The sequence below is a fragment of the Oncorhynchus clarkii genome, chromosome 18, assembly GCF_045791955.1.
Source record: "Oncorhynchus clarkii lewisi isolate Uvic-CL-2024 chromosome 18, UVic_Ocla_1.0, whole genome shotgun sequence".
Lineage (NCBI taxonomy): Eukaryota > Metazoa > Chordata > Actinopteri > Salmoniformes > Salmonidae > Oncorhynchus > Oncorhynchus clarkii.
The window spans coordinates 35,809,314-35,831,147 of NC_092164.1; the positions used below are offsets into that span (position 1 = coordinate 35,809,314).

Sequence of the window (21,834 nt, forward strand, 5' to 3'; positions counted from 1 at the left end):
GGTTTGGCCTGCCATATCAGTGTTAGAGTATTAGAGTGGTTTCTATCCAAATCTACCAATTACATGCATATCCTAGCTTCTGGGCCTGAGCAACAGGCAGTTTACTTTGGGCACGCTTTTCATCCGGAGGTGAAAATACTGCCCCCTACCCAAGAGAGGTTAACTGACTTGCCTAGTTAAATAAAACATTTTTTAAATAACTTGTTTGGAGCCGGGCAGACCCATGTTGTAGGTGTGTCAATCCCATAGAGATATTTAGAGGTTGCAACATTGTATCTAACCCATTATGGTGTCTGTGAGAGCATGGGTGGTGCCATTGAGGCCATCTCCATTTTGAAGTGGTCCATTTACTTCTATGAGTTGGTAAACAAACTGAAAGGGTGCCACCTGGAGTGTGTTGTTTGAAAAGGTACAAAGCCAAGGTTGCCGATTTACTGCCACCTGGAGTTATGAAATGTTTGTATAATTCAGTGGCTGATCCCTCTTGATGACCTGGATGGAATTATGTGATCCTTCCATAACCTATAGGAAGTCCCACCCAGTTGACTACTTCAAAATGGTGAAAGTCCTCAATGGCGCTCCCTATGCTAAAATGGGCTTTTGTGCACTAGATTCTTCTATCTATATTGTCAAACCCTAGAGAAGGAACATGATTAGTCATTTGAATCCAACTGAAGGAGTACATTTTATTATTCTTTTTACTTTTTGGAATATTATGAGTATGCTTTTCCTCCTTCCCCCTTTTCTTCTATTTCTTTCGCAGTTTTCACCCCATCCAGCAGGTGGCACAGTTGGTGTAGTTCACCATAAAAAGCCACAGAAGTAAAACATGATTTCACTTTCACTTTGGGCTACCTGTCACTGAGTCTTTCAGGGTGTGGAGTAGTACAGATAGGCAGGCGAGCTAACAGAGAAAGGAAAAGGACAGACGGAAAAACGTCTTGAAGAGACATACAGACACATATAGACACTACCGTGGCATTTAAGTACCCGGCAGCTCGGAGAGATGAGAGTTCGGTCGGTGTCAAATTCAAACAGCTCTCTCTATCTCGCACTCTCTCTGCTTCCTCTCTCTATCGACCATTCTGTCTTAAAGTGGTAGGCGCACAAGCAGCAAGAGATTGAATCTTAAGAGAGCAAAAAATAGTCGGCCTTCACTATGTGCAAAGTCAGTCTGGCTGCGCCACAGAGAAAGCAGCCCTAAATAGGGCTCATAATGGTGCCTGTGAGCAAACAGGCAGCAGCATTGGTGCAATCTCAATTTCAAAGTAGTCTTTTTTGGGGGGGGATCCCTCCTGATGACCCAGTTGGACATGATTTCAACAGAGTCACCAGGAGGGATCAGCCAATGAAGTTGGAAGTCCCACACAGTTGACAACATTAAACTACATTAAAATGATGGAAGCCCTCAATGGCACTGCCCATGCTAATGAGTCCTTTTGGCAACTAGAGGCCTCTATCATTCTTTATGGGCTAGGCTGAGTAACCCTGAGAAAAAAACATGGTTTCTGTTTCCAATTTGGTTTAGCCTCTACAGGTTCTAACAATGGCCTGTAGTTCTGATTAAGACTGCCACTTTCATCTTTAGTGTCATACACTGTTGTAGGCTATAAATCAGTCTGTAAATGTTTCATATTTAATTAATCTGAGTTTCATTGGACATTGCCACAAACCTCATTTAATCAATGTCATATTTAAATAAGGCAATTTATTGACATTCTGTAGAACTCAGCTGTCATCCAACTCTGCTGTGGAGTCATTACGCATCCTTTCCAAACATTGTGTGACATAGCCTCTTTATTTTTCTTTCCGTACATGCAGTCATACTTACAGTAACTGTTGTATTTCTATCTTGTAGGTGGATTACTACCATGGGGATAAGATATGTGACCCATATGCCTGGTTGGAAGATCCACTGACGTGTTTGTGTGTGTGTGTGTGTGTGTGTGTGTATGTTTGTTTTGCCCAGGCATTTGTGGAGGAACAGAATAAGCTGTCCATGCCATTCCTGGAGCAGTGTGCGGTCAGGCCTCAATTTTACCAGCGGCTAACAGCTCTACTACTACCCCAAGTATATCTGCCCCTACAAGAGAGGAAACAGGTTAGGAACTAAAATACAGCTACCCCTACAAGAGAGGACACGGGTTAGGGAGTAAAATACAGCTGCCCCTACAAGAGAGGAAACAGATAGTGACTAAAATACAGCTGCCCCTACAAGAGAGGACACGGGTTAGGGAGTAAAATACAGCTGCACCTACAAGAGAGGACACGGGTTAGGGAGTAAAATACAGCTGCCCCTACAAGAGAGGAAACTGGTTAGGGAGTAAAATACAGCTGCCCCTACAAGAGAGGACACAGGTTAGGGAGTAAAATACAGCAGCACCTACAAGAGAGGAAACAGATAGGAACTAAAATACAGCTGCACCTACAAGAGAGGAAACTGGTTAGGGAGTAAAATACAGCTGCCCCTACAAGATAGGAAAGAGATAGGAACTAAAATACAGGTGCCCCTACAAGAGGGGAAACTGGTTAGGGAGTAAAATACAGCTGCCCCTACAAGAGAGGGAACAGGTTAGGGAGTAAAATACAGCTGCCCCTACAAGAGAGGACACAGGTTAGGGAGTAAAATACTGTTGCCCCTACAAGAGAGGAAACAGATAGGAACTAAAATACAGCTGCCCCAACAAGAGAGGAAACTGGTTAGGGAGTAAAATACAGTTGCCCCAAAAAGCGAGGAAACCAGTAGGAGCTAAAATACAGCTGCCACTACATCACTGTCTAGCGATGTTACTTTTGATACCGGAGCACCGAAGCATGCATCGAAATCGCTGTTGCAGCTAACTTCGAAGCAGTGTGCCGACGCCTGTATCCCTTTATCAAAATTACGTCATCCATGATGTCCGAAGCTTAGTTTGATAACGTGCTTTTTTTGCAAAATGCGAGATCTTACTGATTTTGCAGTGGTTCCGGTGCTTTCGTCTATTCCAAGCTGCTTTCAAACACCGAACTCTACTAGACAGTTAATACCAAACTTCAGACATCTCAGAACAAATTAGTCAGGATTATTGTGAAACTTCCAGCACCTACTCATCTTAACCATTTCCACGTTGAAGGACTCAGATGGCTCAACGTGGAGGAGAGTCTGTCAGAATAAAGTGTGTCTTGTTTTTTTATTTTTCTATTTTATTTCAGCTTTATTTAACCAGGTAGGCTAGTTGAGAAAAAGTTCTCATTTACAACTGCGACCTGGCCAAGATAAAGCATAGCAGTGTGAACAGACAACAACACAGAGTTACACATGGAGCAAACAATAAACAAGTCAATAACACAGTAGAAAAAAAGAAAAAAAGAGTCTATATACATTGTGTGCAAAAGGCATGAGAAGGTAGGCGAATAATTACAATTTTGCAGATTAACACTGGAGTGATAAATGATCAGATGGTCATGTGCAGGTAGAGATACTGGTGTGCAAAAGAGCAGAAAAGTAAATAAATAAAAACAGTATCGGGATGAGGTAGGTAAATTGGGTGGGCTATTTACAGATGGACTATGTACAGCTGCAGCGATCGGTTAGCTGCTCAGATAGCAGATGTTTAAAGTTGGTGAGGGAGATAAAAGTCTCCAACTTCAGCGATTTTTGCAATTCGTTCCAGTCACAGGCAGCAGAGAACTGGAAGGAAAGGTGGCCAAATGAGGTGTTGGCTTCAGAGATGATCAGTGAGATATACCTGCTGGAGCACGTGCTACCGGTGGGTGTTGCCATTGTGACCAGTGAACTGAGATAAGGCAGAACTTTACCTAGCATGGACTTGTAGATGACCTGGAGCCAGTGGGTCTGGCAACGAATATGTAGCGAGGGCCAGCCGACTAGAGAATACAGGTCACAGTGGTGGGTGGTATAAGGTGCTTTAGTAACAAAACGGATGGCACTGTGATAAACTGCATCCAGTTTGCTGAGTAGAGTATTGGAAGCTATTTTGTAGATGACATCGCCGAAGTCGAGGATCGGTAGGATAGTCAGTTTTACTAGGGTAAGTTTGGCGGCGTGAGTGAAGGAGGCTTTGTTGCGGAATAGAAAGCCGACTCTCGATTTGATTTTAGATTGGAGATGTTTGATATGAGTCTGGAAGGAGAGTTTACAGTCTAGCCAGACACCTAGGTACTTATAGATGTCCACATATTCTAGGTCGGAACCATCCAGGGTGGTGATGCTAGTCATGCGGGTGCAGGCAGCGAACGGTTGAAAAGCATGCATTTGGTTTTACTAGTGTTTAAGAGCAGTTGGAGGCCACGGAAGGAGTGTTGTATGGCATTGAAGCTCGTTTGGAGGTTAGATAGCACAGTGTCCGAAGAAGGGCCAGAAGTATACAGAATGGTGTCGTCTGCGTAGAGGTGGATCAGAGACTCACCAGAAGCAAGAGCGACATCATTGATGTATACAGAGAAGAGAGTCGGTCCAAGAATTGAACCCTGTGGCACCCCCATAGAGAATGTCAGAGGTCCGGACAGCAGACCCTACGATTTGACACACTGAACTGTATCAGAGAAGTAGTTGGTGAACCAAGTGAGGCAATCATTTGAGAAACCAAGGCTGTCGAGTCTGCCGATGAGGATGTGGTGATTGACAGAGTCGAAAGCCTTGGCCAGATCAATGAAGACGGCTGCACAGTAATGTTTCTTATCGATGGCGGTTAAGATAACGTTTAGGACCTTGAGCGTGGCTGAGGTGCACCCATGACCAGCTCTGAAACCAGATTGCATAGCAGAGAAGGTATGGTGAGATTCGAAATGGTCGGTAATCTGTTTGTTGACTTGGCTTTCGAAGACCTTAGAAAGGCAGGGTAGGATAGATATAGGTCTGTAGCAGTTTGGGTCAAGAGTGTCCCCCCCTTTGAAGAGGGGGATGACCGCAGCTGCTTTCCAATCTTTGGGAATGTCAGACGACACAAAAGAGAGGTTGAACAGGCTAGTAATAGGGGTGGCAATAATTTTTAGAAAGAAAAGGTCCAGATTGTCTAGCCCGGCTGATTTGTAGGGGTCCAGATTTTGCAGCTCTTTCAGAACATCAGCTGACTGGATTTGGGAGAAGGAGAAATGGGGAAGGCTTTGGTGAGTTACTGTGGGGGGGTGCAGTGCTGTTGACCGGGGTAGGAGTAGCCAGGTGGAAAGCATGGCCAGCCGTAGAAAAATGCTTATTGAAATTCTCAATGATAGTGGATTTATCAGTGGTGACAGTGTTTCCTATCTTCAGTGCAGTGGGCAGCTGGGAGGAGGTGTTCTTATTTTCCATGGACTTTACAGTGTCTATGAGGGTGCCCTTGTTTACAGATTTAGGGTTGTACCTGGTGGGTTCTTTGATGATTTGTGTGAGATTGAGGGCATCTAGCTTAGATTGTAGGACTGCCGGGGTGTTAAGCATATCCCAGTTTAGGTCACCTAACAGAACAAACTCTGAAACTAGATGGGGGGGGGATCAATTCACAAATGGTGTCCAGGGCACAGCTGGGAGCTGAGGGGGGTCGGTAGCAGGCGGCAACAGTGAGAGACTTATTTCTGGAGAGAGTAATTTTTAAAATTAGTAGTTCGAACTGTTTCGGTATGGACCTGGAAAGTATGACATTACTTTGCAGGCTAACTCCTCCCCCTTTTGCAGTTCTATCTTGACAGAAAATGTTATAGTTGGGTATGGAAATCTCAGAATTTTTGGTGGCCTTCCTAAGCCAGGATTCAGACACGGCAATGACATCAGGGTTGGCAGAGTGTGCTAAAGCAGTGAGTAAAACAAACTTAGGGAGGAGGCTTCTGATGTTGACATGCATGAAACCAAGGCTTTTTCGATCACAGAAGTCAACAAATGAGGGTGCCTGGGGACATGCAGGGCCTGGGTTTACTTCCACATCACCCGCGGAACAGAGGAGGAGTAGTATGAGGGTGCGGCTAAAGGCCATCAAAACTGGTCGCCTAGAGCGTTGGGGACAAAGAATAAAAGGAGCAGAATTCTGGGCATGGTAGAATATATTCAGGGCATAATGCGCAGACAGGGGTATGGTGGGGTGTGGGTACAGCAGAGGTAAGCCCAGGCACTGGGTGATGATAAGAGAGGTTGAATCTCTGGACATGCTGGTTGTAATGGGTGAGGTCACCGCATGTGTGGGAGGTGGGACAAAGGAGGTATCAGAGGTATGAAGAGTGGAACTAGGGGCTCCATTGTAAACTAAAACAATGGTAACTAATCCTGAACAAGGCATACAAGGCATATTGACATTTGAAAGAGACATACAGCGAGGCATAAAGTAATTGCAGGTGTTGATTGGGAGAGCTAGCTAAAACAACAGGTGAGACAACAACAGCTAATCAGCTAACATAACAACAGCAGGTAAAATGCCGATGACTAGGCAGAGAGGGTCGGATTAACTACACACAGAGCCTGAGTTCGCGGCTGGGGCCGACAGATAAAAAAATAAATATACAGAATGGAGTACCGTGATTAATGGACAGTCCAGCAGGCATCAGCTATGTAGCCAAGTGATCATAGTGTCCATGGGGCAGCAGTAGATGGAACAGGGAACCCGCCACTACGCTAGCAGGCGACAAGGCGTTTAAAGTTAGTAGCCCTCCGACGGGAGCCAAATGAAAGGCACAGAGGATGGAGTATTCGTCGGCAGACCCGTCGTGGTGGTGCGGCGGGGCGCCGTGTCGACAGAGAATCCAAGCCAGATGGCGAAAGAGGTATTGTAGCATTTAGTTTGCTGGCCGGGAGATGCGCCTGGCTCACGGCTAACTGGTGCTAGCTTCGTGGCATAAGCTTGTCCACGGCATGGTCCTCAGGTACTTCCTATATGCAACTTGGTAAGAATTTGAAACATAGAAACTCCATAGGCAGTGTGAAGTTCTCACTATAAAAATAGCTAATTAGTAGCATGTCTCAAAAGTGAGTCATAAGACTACATACAATACGTGGGTGAGATGAAAGTACCCAGGATAGCATATGGTCTTCCTTTTGATGCCTAGTGTGTATCATATTGTAATTGTCCTGTGTGTGTATAGACAGTAACCAGTCAAACGTTTGGACACATCTACTCATTCAAGGGTTTTTCTTTATTTTTACTATTTTCTACATTGTAGAATAATAGTGAAGACATCAACACTATGAAATAACACATATGGAATCATGTAGTAGCCAAAAAAGTGTTAAACAAATCAAAATACAGTATATTTTATATTTGAGATTCTTCAAAGCAGGGTAGCCTAGTGGGGCGGCAGGGTAGCCTAGTGGTTAGAGCGTTGGACTAGTAACCGGAAGGTTGCAAGCCCCCGAACTGACAAGGTACAAACCTGTCGTTCTGCCCCTGAACAGGCAGTTAACCCACTGTTTCTAGGCCGTCATTGAAAATAAGAATTTGTTCTTAACTGACTTGCTTGGTTAAATAAAGGTCAAATAAATAAATAAAAATAAAAGAACCCCCACACCATCACACCTCCTCCTCCATGCTTCACAGTATGAACCACACCATCCATTCACCTATTCTGCATCTCACAAGACACAGCGGTTGGAACCAAAAATACAAAATTTGGACTCATCAGATTAAAGGACAGATTTTCACTGTTCTAATGTCCATTACTCGTGTTTCTTTGCCCAAGCAAGTCTTCTTCTTATCGGTGTCCTTTAGTAGTGGTTTCTTTGCAGCAATTTGACCATGAAGGCCTGATTCACGCAGTCTCCTCTGAACACTTGATGTTGAGATGTGTCCGTTACTTGAACTATGTGAAGCAATTATTTGGGCTGCTGTTTCAGAGGCTGGTAACTCTAATGAACTTATCCTCTGCAGCAGAGGTAACTCTGGGTCTTCCTTTCCTGTGGCTGTCCTCATGAGAGCCAGTTTCATCATAGCGATTGATGGTTTTTAAGAAGGCACTTGAAGAAAAGTTCAAAGTTCTTGAAATTCTCCGGATTGACTGACCGTCATGTCTTAAAGTAATGATGCACTGTCATTTCCCTTTGCTTATTTGAGCTGTTCTTGCCATAATATGGACTTGGTCTTCTGTATACAACCCCTACCATGTCACAACACAACTGATTGGCTCAAACGCATTATTAACGCACAAATTAACTTTTAACAACACACACCTATTAACTGAAATGCATTCCAGGTGACTACTTCATGAAGCTGGTTGAGAGAATGCCAAAAGTGTGCAAAGCTGTCAAGGCAAAGGGTGGTTACTTTGAAGAATCTAAAATATATTTTGATTTGTTTCACTTTTTCTTGGTTACTACATGATTCCATATGTGTTATTTCATAGTTTTGATATCTTCACCATTATTCTACAATGTAGAAAATAGTACAATTAAAGAAAAACCCTTGGATGAGGAGGTGTGTCCAAACCTTAAACTGGTACTGTATAAGACATTGATTGTTGTATACTGTATTTTATGGGTATGTGAGACAAGGGAGATTTACCTGTCCTATTTAGCTCATTTTATGAAGAAAAACAACAATTCTGTCTGTCATTGTTTGTTGCCGCTACCTAACCTACCTACTTAGCAGGTAGAGACAGACCTATGATACTTTCAAGGATGTGAGGGTACGAGGTCAGATCCTATTTTTTTCTGCACAATTGTTCAAATATTTTGTTTTTATGTAGTATAGCTTCCATCTTCAGCATCTTAAATCATGGCAAACTGTAGATTCAGCTTTTGAAAAATAGTACTCTTGAATGCAAAAAATGGAAGCATAATGTAAAATGCTAATCTGGTATTCCAATTGATTATAGGCTACCAAAGCATTCTCCTAGCATTCTCCACTGCTGGCCGTCTCTCCAGGCACCATCGCATGAGCCTGAAGACAAAGACTGGCCAAACTCATGTCTCATTTTAAAAATTCAAAAAGGCACTAATAAGTCATTTTTCATTTAATTTGTATTTAATTCTAAGTAAGTCACAGCTCCTGAGTGGCACAGCAGTCTAAGGCAAGGCATCTCAGTGCTAGAGGTGTCACTACAGACCCTGGTTCGATTCCAGGCTGTATCAAATCTGGCAGAGTTCCATAGGGCGGCGCACAATTGGCCCAGCGTCGTTAGGGTTTGGCCGTCACTGTAAATAAGAATTTGTTCTTAACTGACTTGCCTAGTTAAATAAAAAAAATATTTGCGCATGTTGTAGACTATAATGATTTAATATAACGAAATATTGTTTAAATGCTGAGGGCTTTATGTCCCTACCAGCATATTGTCTCGCAAATGCTTCAATGTATTTCTTTGTAGGCTATAGCCAGTGGTGAAAAAAGTACCCACTTCTCATACTTGAGTAAAAGTTAAGATACCTTAATAGAAAATGACTCAAGTAAAAGTAAAAGTCACCCAGTAAAATACTACTTGAGTAAAAGTCTAAAAGTATTTGTTTTGTAATATACTTAAGTATCAAAAGTAAAAGTGTAAATAATATAAAATTCCTTATATTAAGCAAACCAGAAGGCCTCATTTTCTTGTTTATTTTAATTTACGGACGAAGCATGTGTTTAGTGAGTCCGTCAGATCAGAGGCAGTAGGGATGACCAGGGATGTTCTCTTGATAAGTGTGTGAATTTCCTGCAAAGCATTCAAAATGTAACAAGTACTTTTGGGTGTCAAGGAAAATGTATGGAGTAAAAAGTATATCATTTTCTTTAGGAATTTAGTAAAGTAAAAGACTGTCAAAAATATAAATAGTGAAGTACAGATACCCCCAAAAAACTACTTAAGTAAAAATACTTGAAAGTACTACTTAAGTACTTTACACTACTTGCTATAGCCTTGAAATATATAGCCTAAATAATTCATTATCATTCCTTCTTAGGCTCCCTGTCTGGTTTCTGACCTATTTAGATTGTTTATATGCGGTTTAATATGATATGTAGCCTATTTTGAAATTATGTCCGCTTCTTTACAGTCACATTTTCATGCTTATTCAAATCATTTTAATTCAAATCCATATGGTTTGGTTTCAATACTTATAAAGAAATTGGTAGGTCCAGGTAGTCACAAAAATAGATGGTTAAATTGTGATTCTAATTAACGGGGCGAATTTGGAGCTGCAGTGTGTTTTCCTGTGAGTGCGGCACGGTCTTTAGCGGCGTTGTCCGGGTAATCAGTCGTTTTTTGGCACAATTTGTTGAAAGCACAGAAACCTTCAGAAAGCCCATCACTACAACTGTTCCTACAAGAGAGGAAGCAACATTGAGATAGAGGACTCATCTTTGTCACCAGGAGGAATCAGCCAATGAAGTTGGAAGCCCCACCCAGTTGACTCCATTAAAATGGTGGAAGCCCTCCGTGGTCCTGTCCATGCTCATACTGCCTTTTGGCCACTAAAGGCCTCTGTCGTTCTCTATGGGAAATAAACAGATTAGGAACTAAAATACAGCTGCCGCTACAAGAGAGGAAACCGGTTAGAAAGCAGTTTAACTTGTTGAGTGTAGGGGGCAGTATTTTCGTTTTTGGCTAAAAAAGTACCCATTTGAAACAACCTATTTCTCAGCCCCAGAAACTAGAATATGCATATAATTGTCAGATTAGGATAGAAAACTCTAAAGTTCCCAAAACTGTAAAAATATTGTCTGTGAGTATAACAGAACTGATATTGCAGGTGAAAGCCTGAGGAAAATCCAATCAGGGAGTGCCTCTTATTTTGAAACCTCTCTGTTCCTATGCATGCCTATCCTGCATTTAAAGGGATATCAACCATATTCCTTTTTCTATGGCTTCCCTGAGGTGTCAACAGTCTTTAGACATAGTTTAAGGCTTTTACTTTTAAAAATGAGCGTGAAAGATCACATTGCGTAAGTGGATAGGTGGGGGCTCTCAGAGTGAGTTTTGCGCTATAGAGTAAAGCGGCCATTGTTCCTCCCGGTCCTATTGAAAAAGCTACACACTTGGTTGATATATTATCGAATATATATTTTAAAAACAACCTGAAGATTGATTATAAAAAACGTTTGACATGTTTCTGTGGACATTATGGATATTATTTGGAATATACATCTGCGTTGTCGTGACCGCTCTTTCCTGTGGATTTCTGAACACAACGCGACAAACAAACGTCGGTATTTTGGGTATAAAAATAATCTTTATGGAACAAAAGGAACATTTGTTGTGTAACTGGGAGTCTCGTGAGTAAAAACATCCAAAGATCATCAAAGGTAAACTATTTTATTTGATTGCTTTTCTTATTTTCGTGACCTAGCTACTTAACGCTTAGTGTACATAATGTTATGTTATGCTAATGATAAACTTACACAAACTCTTGGATTGCTTTCGCTGTAAAGCATCATTTCAGAATCTGAGATGACAGGTGGATTAACAAAAGGCTAAACTGTGTTTTGCAATATTGCACTTGTGATTTCATGAATATGAATATTTTTTAGTAATATTTTTTGACTGTGGCGCTATGCTATTCAGCGGTTGCTGAGGACAATTATCCCGCTACCGGGATGGGTGGCGTCAACAAGTTAAGGACTAATCAAAAGGATTCAGTGCTGAGCTGGAACAAAAGCCTGCACACTTATTTCCAAGAAAATGCACAAAAAGAGGGCACTACGCAATAACTGCATGTGTGAAACTTACTCCTCAGCCTTGGCACTACCCAGACTCTCCCTAAAGCTGGCTTTCTGACCAAACTGAGCATCTGGGGAAGAAGGACCATGGTCAGGGAGGTGACCAAGAACCCATTGACCACTGACGAAATGACAGTTCTTTGGTTGAGATGGGAGTACCAGTCAGAAGGACAACAGTCTCAACAGCACTTCACCAATCTGGGCTTTATAGGTGAGTGAGCAGACTGAAGCAACTCCTGAGAAAAAGGCACATAACAGCACGCCTGGAGTTTGTAAAATGGCATGTGAAAGACTGCGAGCATAAGGCAAAAGATTCTGTGGTCTGATGAGACGACAACGTAAAACGCTATGTCTAGAGAAAACCAGGCATCACCTGTCTAACACCAAACCTACCGTGAAGCATGGTGGTGACAGTATCATGCTATGGGGATGTTTTTCAGTGGCAGGGACTGGAAGAGTGGTAGGGCTAGAGGGAACAATGAATGGAGCCAAATGCAGGCAAATCCTTGACGAGAACCTGCTTCAGAGTGCAAGCTACCTTAGACTGGGGCAAAGATTTACATTCCAATAGGACAATGACCCCAAGCATAGTCAAATAAATGCTGGAATGGCTTCAGAACAAGAATGTGAAAGTCCTTGAGTGGCCCAGCCAAAGCCAAGACTTGAATCCCATTGAAAATCTGTAGAAAGACTTGAAGATTGCTGCTCCCATCTAACTTAAGAGCTTAGAGAAAATCTGCAAATCCAGATGTGCAAAGCTGGTACACATATACCCAAGATGACTCAAAGCTGTAATCACCGCCAAAGGTGCTTCTACAAAGTATTGACTTGGGTGTGAATACTTACGTAAATTAGTTTTCTAAATTTAATTTTCAATACACTTGCTAACATTTCTAAGAATGTTTTCACTTTGTCATTATGTGTCTATTTCATATTTTTTAAATTCAGGCTGTAACATAACAAAATGTGGAATAAATCAAGGAGTATACTCTCTGAAGGCACTGTATGTGTGTCTGATGTTCTCCATGATGGAACAAATATAACTGGTTTCCTCGGTCGATAGGTATTTCTACTTCCATAACCAGGGCCTGCAGAACCAGGATGCGCTCTGTGTGCAGGACTCTCTGGACGGACCGGCCACAGTCTTCTTTGACCCAAACACACTGTCTGCGGATGGTACTGTAGCCTTGAAGAGTGAGCTGATTTACTGTAAAACAACGTTTTATAGTGTATTTGCGTGTATGTCTCAACCTGAGTCCTCACAATTCCTCCTCCTTCTCTCTTGTAAAGCAATTGACATTTATATTCTGTTATTAGATTTTATTGCTGTGACAAAGGTGGAGTATATTGCTAAAAAACACAAATGATAGGCCCACTTTACATTATACATTATAATGTAATATCTATTTTTCCTTTTCCTCTCTCCTTACCTCGCTCTCCTTCTTCTTTCAGTGGGGCGCTTGTCAGAGGAGTGCGAGTACTTTGCGTATGGCCTGAGCTCCAGTGGCTCCGACTGGGTGACGGTGCACTTCCTAAAGGCTGATGACCTCATGACGCTGCCTGATGTCCTGGACAGGGTGAAGTTCAGCTGCCTGGCCTGGACCCACGATGGTGTTTTATAATTGTTACCCCCGGCAGGACGGCAAGGCTGATGGTGAGACACACACACACACAAACACACATTCATGAAATCTACTGTATACAGTACAACATAGTACACAGTGCATTCAGAAATTATTCAGACATCTTGACTTTTTGCACTTTGTTACGTTACAGCCTTATTCTAAAATTGATTCAATTGTTTTTCCTGATCACTCCTCTGACAAAGCAAAAACTGAAATATCCCTTTTACATAAGAATTCAGACTCTTTACTCAATACTTTGTTGAAGCACCTTTGGCAGTGATTACAGCCTTGAGTCTTCTTGGGTATGATGCTACAAGCTTGGCACACCTGTATTTGGGGAGTTGCTCCCATTCTTCTCTGCAGATCCTCTCAAGCTCTGTCAGGTTTTCCAGAGATGTTCAATCAGGTTCAAGTCCGGGCTCTGGCTGGGCCACTCAAGGACATTCAGAGACTTGTCCCAAAGCCACCTCCTGCGTTGTCTTGGCTGTGTGCTTAAGATCATTGTCCTGTTGGAAGGTGAACCTCCGCCCCAGTCTGAGGTCCTGAGAGCTCTGGAGCAGGTTTTCATCAAGGATCTTTCTGTACTTTGCTTCGTTCATCTTTCCCTCGATCCTGACTAGTCTCCCTGTCCCTGCCTCTGAAAAACATTCTCACAGCATTCACCCTAGGGATAATGCCAGGTTTCCTCCAAACATGACGCTTGGCATTCAGACCAAAGAGTTCAATCTTGGTTTCATCAGACCAGAGCAGCTTGTTTCTCATGGTCTGAGAGTCCTTTAGGTGCCTTTTGGCAAACTCCAAGCAGGCTGTCATGTGCATTTTACTGAGGAGTGGCTTCCATCTGGCCACTCTACCATAAAGGCCTGATTGGTTGAGTGCTGCAAAGATCGTTGTCCTTCTTGAAGGTTCTCCCATCTCCACAGAGGAACTCTAGAGCTCTGTCAGAGATTCTTGGTCACTTCCCTGACCAAGGCCCTTCTCCCCCAACTACTCAGTTTGGCTGGGCAGCCAGCTCTAGAAAGAGTCTTGGTGGTTCCAAACTTCTTCCATTTAAGAATGATGGAGGCCACTGTCTTCTTTGGAACCTTCAATGCTGCAGAAATTTTTTGGTACCCTTTTTGGTACCCTTCCCCAGATCTGTGACTCTGACTACGTTCCTGTCTCAGAGCTCAATGGACAATTCCTTCGACTTAATGGCTTATCTTTTTCTTTGACATGTGGGACCAACTGTAGGACCTTATATAGACAGATGTGTGCCTTTCCAAATCATGTCCAATCAATTGAATTGACCACAGGTGGTCTCCAAGTTGTAGAAAGAAACATCGCAAGAATTATCATTCGAAACAGGATGCACCTGAGCTCAATTTCGAGTCTGAAAACAAAGGGCCTGAATAGTTATGTCAATAATTCGTTTTTTTATTTTAATACATTTGCAAACATTTCTTAAAACCAGTTTTCACTTTGCCATTATGGGGTATTGTGTGTAGATTGATGAGGATTTTATTTTATTTGACCCATTTTAGAATAAAGCTGTAACGTAACAAAATGTGGAAAAAGGGAAGGGGTCTGAATACTTTCTGAATGCACTGTACCTACTGTACAAGTGCACAGACACATTGAAAAACACACAGCTTTCTGCATTGCTCCACAGGCACAGAGACCACATCCAACCTCAATCAGAAACTCTACTACCATGTGATCGGCACCAACCAATCAGAGGACATCCTGGTGGCTGAGTTTCCTGACCATCCAAAATGGCACAGTGGAGTAACAGTGAGTTTAAAGAGAATGTTTTTTCTTTACATTTCTCACCTGTTGTCCACCACATTCTCCATATGAATCTACTGCTATTACACTGTCACACTTTTTCTCATCTCCCTCACTTCTCTCCTCCACCTTGTTTGACTCTTTCTCAATCCCGGATCGATCTTATGATCTCAGTTTGTAAGTAATGACTTGCATTGTTCATGTAGGGATAGCATCAGCTAGTGCTAAAGCGTCAAATTATTTGTATTTCTCACTCACCCTCCTTGTCCCCCTCTCTCACAATCTTACTCTCTGTCTCCCCGCATCTTCTTTCTCTCTCGCTCTCTCCAGGTGTCGGGTGACGGCAGGTATGCAGTGCTCAACATCACAGAAGGCTGTGAGCCATTCAACCAGCTGTGGTACTGTGACCTGGAGAAGCTACCCAATGGCATCACAGGTCTGTCCCTAACATTTTAATCAGACCCTGTATGAATACCTGACGTCATAGGTGTGTCTCAATTCTAGCTCTAATTGTCCTGTACAGATGCAGTCAAATGTATTTGCACGGTTCACTATTTCTTCCAGAATAAATGTAAAACATTTGGTATTTGATTTCCAACTGCACAGGACCAAGAAAAATACATAAAAACTGAATTAGATTTTTCACTTCAAAGTAAAAAAAATGGCCTGGACTAAATTATTCACAAGTTAATGTGGTTGGAGGAAAGGGATTGTCATTTACTCAAACTTTATCTCACCTGTGGCAAGTTTGCCACAGGGTAAATATAGCCATTCAACTACATTCTGCTCCATTGCACTCGCTTGTATGTTGCATGTGTGCCAATATATTGGACTGCATCTGTACCTATAGACCTGCTGCCTTGGGTGAAGCTGGTGCACAACTTTGAGGCGCAGTACTCTTACATCAACAACGAGGGCAGTGTGTTCACCTTCGCACCAACCTGGACACCTCTCGCTACTGCCTGATCAACATTGACCTGGAGACACCAAACAAGGAGCACTGGAGGACCTATCTACCCCAGCACGACAAATACGTCCTGGGTACGAGAAAGCTGAGCAGTGGTATCCAACCCTGGTTCTGGAGACCTACAGGGTGTGCAGGATTTTGTTCCAGCCCACCTCTTAAACAACTGATATGACCTAATGACCTAATCATGCTGATGGTGATAAGCCAAATGTGTTTTTCGTGCTGGGTTGAAACTCAAATTTGAGTTTCTGTGTGAGTATCCAGGATCAGGGTTGGAGACCGCTAAAGGAGGTAAAATAAGTTTGGTATGGTCAGGCTACTTGCCAAGTTTCACTTTTTAGATTTGAATATTTATGTGTCAGTCTACCAACCACAGTGAGTGGAAACTTCGTGGTCTTGGTTAACCCACTTTCGTCGTAGCATGCAACTTTGCAAGTACGGGAACTTTGTCTCAATGAATCACGTTTTAAAATCTATCACCTGCAAGATGTTTGCGACGTAGCAAGCCATTTTTTTCAGCCCTAGTTCATAAGATACTTCCAGGCATTGTAAGATCTGGCACGCGTCTTCAATGTAGTCGGGCAGGAACAGTTCATATGTGAGTTACCTCTCATTTAAAGTTTGTGCCTTTTACGTACAAGGATGTTCTTCGCCAAACCATATTGGTACCATATTGACTAATATCATTAGAGCAGTGGTGTGTCATCTGCCTATCATTCTGTTAGCTGAGAGATTTGAGTCAGTACTGGAAGTGGGGCCACAGATGTTTACTGCCGTATCTGTGGTTGAGGGTGTGCTTTGACGGTTTTAGGAGGATCTACCAGGTGGTTTGCGATGTATGCTCAGTGTATTAAGGGCCGTGGGTGTGTGGCTCTCTCTATCTCTCGCCATTCCTAGAACAATACACACACATGAGTATAACGTTAACAGCATGTACTGTACATACGCACACTGTTGGAAATCAGCAAATTCAAGCTACATTATTGACATGTGTTCTATTTATACTCGACTTGACTTACTAGCATTGCACTTCTTCGTTTTGGTTGAACTCCCTATACTAGAATATCCAGTGTAGTTGCTGTGTCTTAGACAAAGTCCATTTGAGAGGGGAAAGGAGTTAAACAGGAAGTCTGTGTCCCATGCTGTACTACAATTACAAAAATGCAGACTGCCATCTATTGGACGAGAGAAAGAACAGCGTGTGAAGAATACCTAACACAGTGTACTTCAACATTGCAAAACAAAACAGAAATTGCATCCCCCTTGCAATAATTTGCCATGAAATTGGATCCTATATATGTCAGGTTATTGTTGCGTTATGCCTTCCTTATAATCCAAGGCCAGTTTCATTATTTAGCTGCCAATGGTTCAAGTTTTGAACAGAAAAAACTGATTCTAGACGTGTTGATGTGCTCAGAAGGAACCCAAGTAGCCTACATGTAAGAATTGTCTGTCTTCCTTATAGGCTCTGTGGCCTGTGTGAACCAGCTCCACCTGCTGGTCAACTATGTCCATGACGTGAAGGACATCCTGCAGTTGTATGAGCTGTCCACTGGTGGTCTGGTCAGAGATCTGCCTCTGGATGTGGGCACTGTGGTGAGCCTCAGCTGTAAGAAGAAACACTCCGACTTCTTCTACAAGTTCACCTCCTTCACCACGCCAGGTACTGGATTGTCTCCTAGGGGATAGTCAACTTATTTTGTGGTGTTAGACATGAAAAGGATATGGGATTTTCATTGGCATTAGGGTTAATATTCACACTGTTAGTATGGAGTGGCTTACATTCAACACAAAGGAAGACTAGCTTTCAATACCACGGTTTGGGTACCCTCCCTGCCAACGTCCTTATTATCTATAACCTTTGACCTCTCTAGGACCTCTAACCCCTATGTGTCATGTCTTTCCCCAGGTGTGATTTACCACTGTGACCTGAGCCAGGCGTCTCCAGAACCCACAGTGTTCAGACAGGTGGAGGTGAAGGGTATTCAACAGGAGGACTATGAAACCAACCAGGTAAGACAACAGCAGATTACAACTACTTAACAGTAACAACTTAACAGTATCTTGACACTTTCACTATGACAATATTGCTGTGTGTTTCAGGGGTTTTACCCCAGTAAGGATGGAACTAAAATCCCCATGTTCCTGGTGCACGCCCGGGGTCTTAAGAAGGACGGATCACACCCTGTCTTCCTGTACGGATATGGAGGCTTTGAGCACTCTATCCAACCATACTACAAGTTGGTATCACAACGCATGGACCTCCAACAGAACATGATGTATCTTTCCCCTCCGGGAATTCACAAGTATAGAATTCATCCAAGTGACCCGTATTCTGAGTCGGTGTGATTTGAGTGACACCTGTCCATCACCCCTCCCCTCGCTGTCTCTCTCGCTCTGTCAGTGTTCCATACCTGCTGTTTGTCAGACACCTGGGGGGAATCCTGGCTATAGCCAACATCTGAGGAGGAGGGGAGTACGGACAGACCTGGCACAAAGGTACTGTATCTTCCCCACCCAAAGACGCATAGAAATAGGTTAAATAAAGCAACAGGCTGGGGGCTGTGATTCGCTAGTTTTATATTCACTAGCACAGCTTTCCACTGTTTCGCCTTCACCTGTCATGCTTGGGGGGGGAATAAGATGAGCAATGGAAACTATTGTAGCTATGACTGTTGATACTCGGCCCCAGTCTCTCTGTAGCTTAGTTGGCAGATCATGGTGCTTGCAAGGCCAGGATAGTGTGGAAAAGTGTCTGCTAAATGGCATGTGATCTATGGACTATGGCAGTATCCCTTCTAGAGTTGAATTCCTTCTTCTGTCTAGGTGGTACCCTGGGGAACAAGCAGAATTGCTTTGATGACTTCCGGTGTGCAGCAGAGTATCTGATCCAGGAGAACTACACCATAGCCAGCCGCATAGCCATCAACAGCGCCTCCAAAGGAGGACTGCTCGTGGGTATGGAGAGGGGATGGCATTTAAGGCCATCTTTCTAAATTGTCTCCTAGTTCGGTCAATCATAACCGCATTCTCCTTAAATGTTTTATATCTTCAGTATAATTGTTAATGTTAAGTCCATCAAATAGTATTTTTCTACTTAGCTACAATTAATTCAGTGATTACACAGCATATTAAACAGTAGTTAGCTACTTTGTTTTAAAAGACTGCCAACCATATTGCATTGTACAAATCCAACTAAAGAGTACTTCCTTATTTTAAGTGGCTATTCAGGATAGGTTGGATGTTGCTATTGTGTGTGTGTGCGTGTGCGAGCATGCGTGTGCGAGCATGTGTGTGCGTGTGTGCGTGTGTGCGTGTGTGCGTGTGTGTGTGTGTGTGTGTGTGTGTGTGTGTGAGTGTCAAAGAGTGAGTCAGGTATGTTTAAGTGTAAGACAGGTCTCTCTCTCTCTATAGCATGAAACACATGGAGAATCTCACAGCCGATAGATTGCTGACAGGTATTTATCACACCTGTTCCTTCATTTGCTAGAACAAAAGCGGTACCTGTTGCATGCCAACCCGGTGGTGATGAACTTACCGACTGTTGTCAGTGGCAAACAACTTCACAACTTCACTTTTCACTTTTAATAGGGATTTTTTTCCCATACATCCACGTATAAGCCAGTCACACTGTTCAGTGGTGCTAAGTACTGTCGGCAGGCAAATGTTTTACAATCCTACTGGTGTCTATGGCCATTTAGGAAAGAGTGTGTGTGTGTGTGTGTGTGTGTGTGTGTGTGTGTGTGTGTGTGTGTGTGTGTGTGTGTGTGTGTGTGTGTGTGTGTGTGTGTGTGTGTGTGTGTGTGTGTGTGTGTGTGTGTGTGTGTGAAAGAGTGAGTTGGGTATGTTTTAGAAGTGTAATTAATCATATAACAAGTGTAAGACATGTCTTTCTATCTCTCTCTCACACACAGAGAGAGTCATGTCTCTGGGTCCACACACACACACACGCACACTTTCAAACCCAGTGGCGTGTGTGAATCAGTGTCCGGACCTGTTTGGCTGTGCTGTGGCTAAGGTTGGGGTGATGGACATGCTCAAGTTCCACAAGTTTACCATCGGCCATGCCTGGACCACTGACTACGGCTGTGCAGACCACCCTGAGCAGTTCAAATGGTTCATCAAGTAAGTCTGGTATACTCAAATCACACACTTAACATACAACTCATACTGAACATAAACACAAATGCATTGGACGCCACATTATAGCTCTGCATGTAGTTTGTACAATAAATATTTGGTAGAACTCAATTATCTCTTTCTCCCTCCACTCACCCTCAGGTACTCCCCTCTCCACAACCTCCCCCCTCCACCTCACATTGGTGCTGCCTACCCTGCCATGCTCCTACTGACTGGTGACCATGACGACCGGGTGGTGCCCCTCCACACCCTGAAGTACTGTGCCACACTGCAGCACGGTGTGGGCAACAGCCCCGGGCAGGCCCAGCCTCTTATGGTTCGGGTAGACACCCGCAGAGGGCACGGGGCGGGAAAGCCTACCACTAAGACAATCCTGGAGGATACACACGTCTTCTCCTTCATCGCTCAGACACTGGGGCTGAGCTAGAGAGAGAGAGGAGGAAGAGAGTGGAGTGAAGAGCTAGAGCAGTGGTCGCCAACCTTTTCTGAGTCAAGATCACTTTCGGAGTCAAAAAGCAAGCCGAGATCTACCGCCCAGATTTTTTTTTAAAAGATGACTTAAAAAATGGAACATTAACCTAATAAAAACAGTTCTGTAGGAATGAGGTTTGTGCTGTAGGCCTAGTACATTATCACTGCATATTGGCTATATGCCTGGCCTGCCAATATTGTTCTTCTCAGACCATATTATATTTTAAAAAACACTCAAGCTTTGATAATAAAATAGATCAGTTGGTGTAGCACTTGTGAGGCAAAGCTCGCAAGTGCGAGCATAAATTGAAATAATTTGCAAATAGTTTGCTTTTTATTTTGCTGGACTGATGGGACCTGAATCTGATGGTCATGGTGCTATCGAGACAACTGGGTTCTCTGAAAAAAACGAGGTCAATGAGTGATCTTCAATTCGGATTTCTAGAAAGATGTGTGAGTTTCCGACTTGGATGACCGCTCCAAACTATTTTTCCCATCCGGATCAATTTTTTTCCCCAAGTTCCCAGTTGTCTTGAACGCTCGGAAGTCAGAGATTTCCGAGTTGCCTGTTGTTTTGAACTCGGCATTAGTCACATCAGCAGGGAGGGAGAGAGCAGCAGAGGGTCCTTCCTTTCCTCTGGTGAGACTGACCAGAGAGGGGACACAGTCTTCCACCTGATGGCGAAACTCAACAAATGTATGTTGTTCCTATGTCCAAAGAAAGTGAAATATTCCTCAATATTAATTCAAATAGACGCGATGAGCTGCTAACAGTAATAGAAACGCAGGGATATCAATACACCTGGGTGGTCATTGTAGGGTGATTCTGTAACTCCTGGCATTTCTATGTCCTCGGGTACATGTTTAGGATTTTATTTCAATAATAAAAATAGGTCATTTGTATGTTAAGTTCACACTACAATCACCTCAGACTTTTTTAACACCTCTCTATCAACTTATTTTGCTACTCGAACATCACTGTTTTGCCCTTGTCCCCGACCCAGACCTTTGAGCTTCTACTATGTTTTTTTCTATGAGAAAACATAAATAATTACACATTACATGTTATCTACTAGAGAAAAGAAAGAGTCAACGAAATAAAATCTATATCAATATTTGTGAGTATGCCGTATATTGTTAGTTTTTTACACCAAAATATACCTGTCTTGGCAGTGGTGTCATTTCCATCAGAGGACAAATTCCTCATTAAGAAAGTTTTTTTCAAGAGAATGTTAATGTGGTTACCATGGAAACGCATGGTGACACTGAAGCACAT

General features: G+C 43.0%; 1 pseudogene; it reads left to right on the forward strand.

The window, feature by feature from the left end:
• Positions 1 to 303: 303 nt before the first annotated feature.
• Positions 304 to 20,556, forward strand: LOC139372309 (prolyl endopeptidase-like; annotated as a pseudogene).
• Positions 20,557 to 21,834: the final 1,278 nt, after the last annotated feature.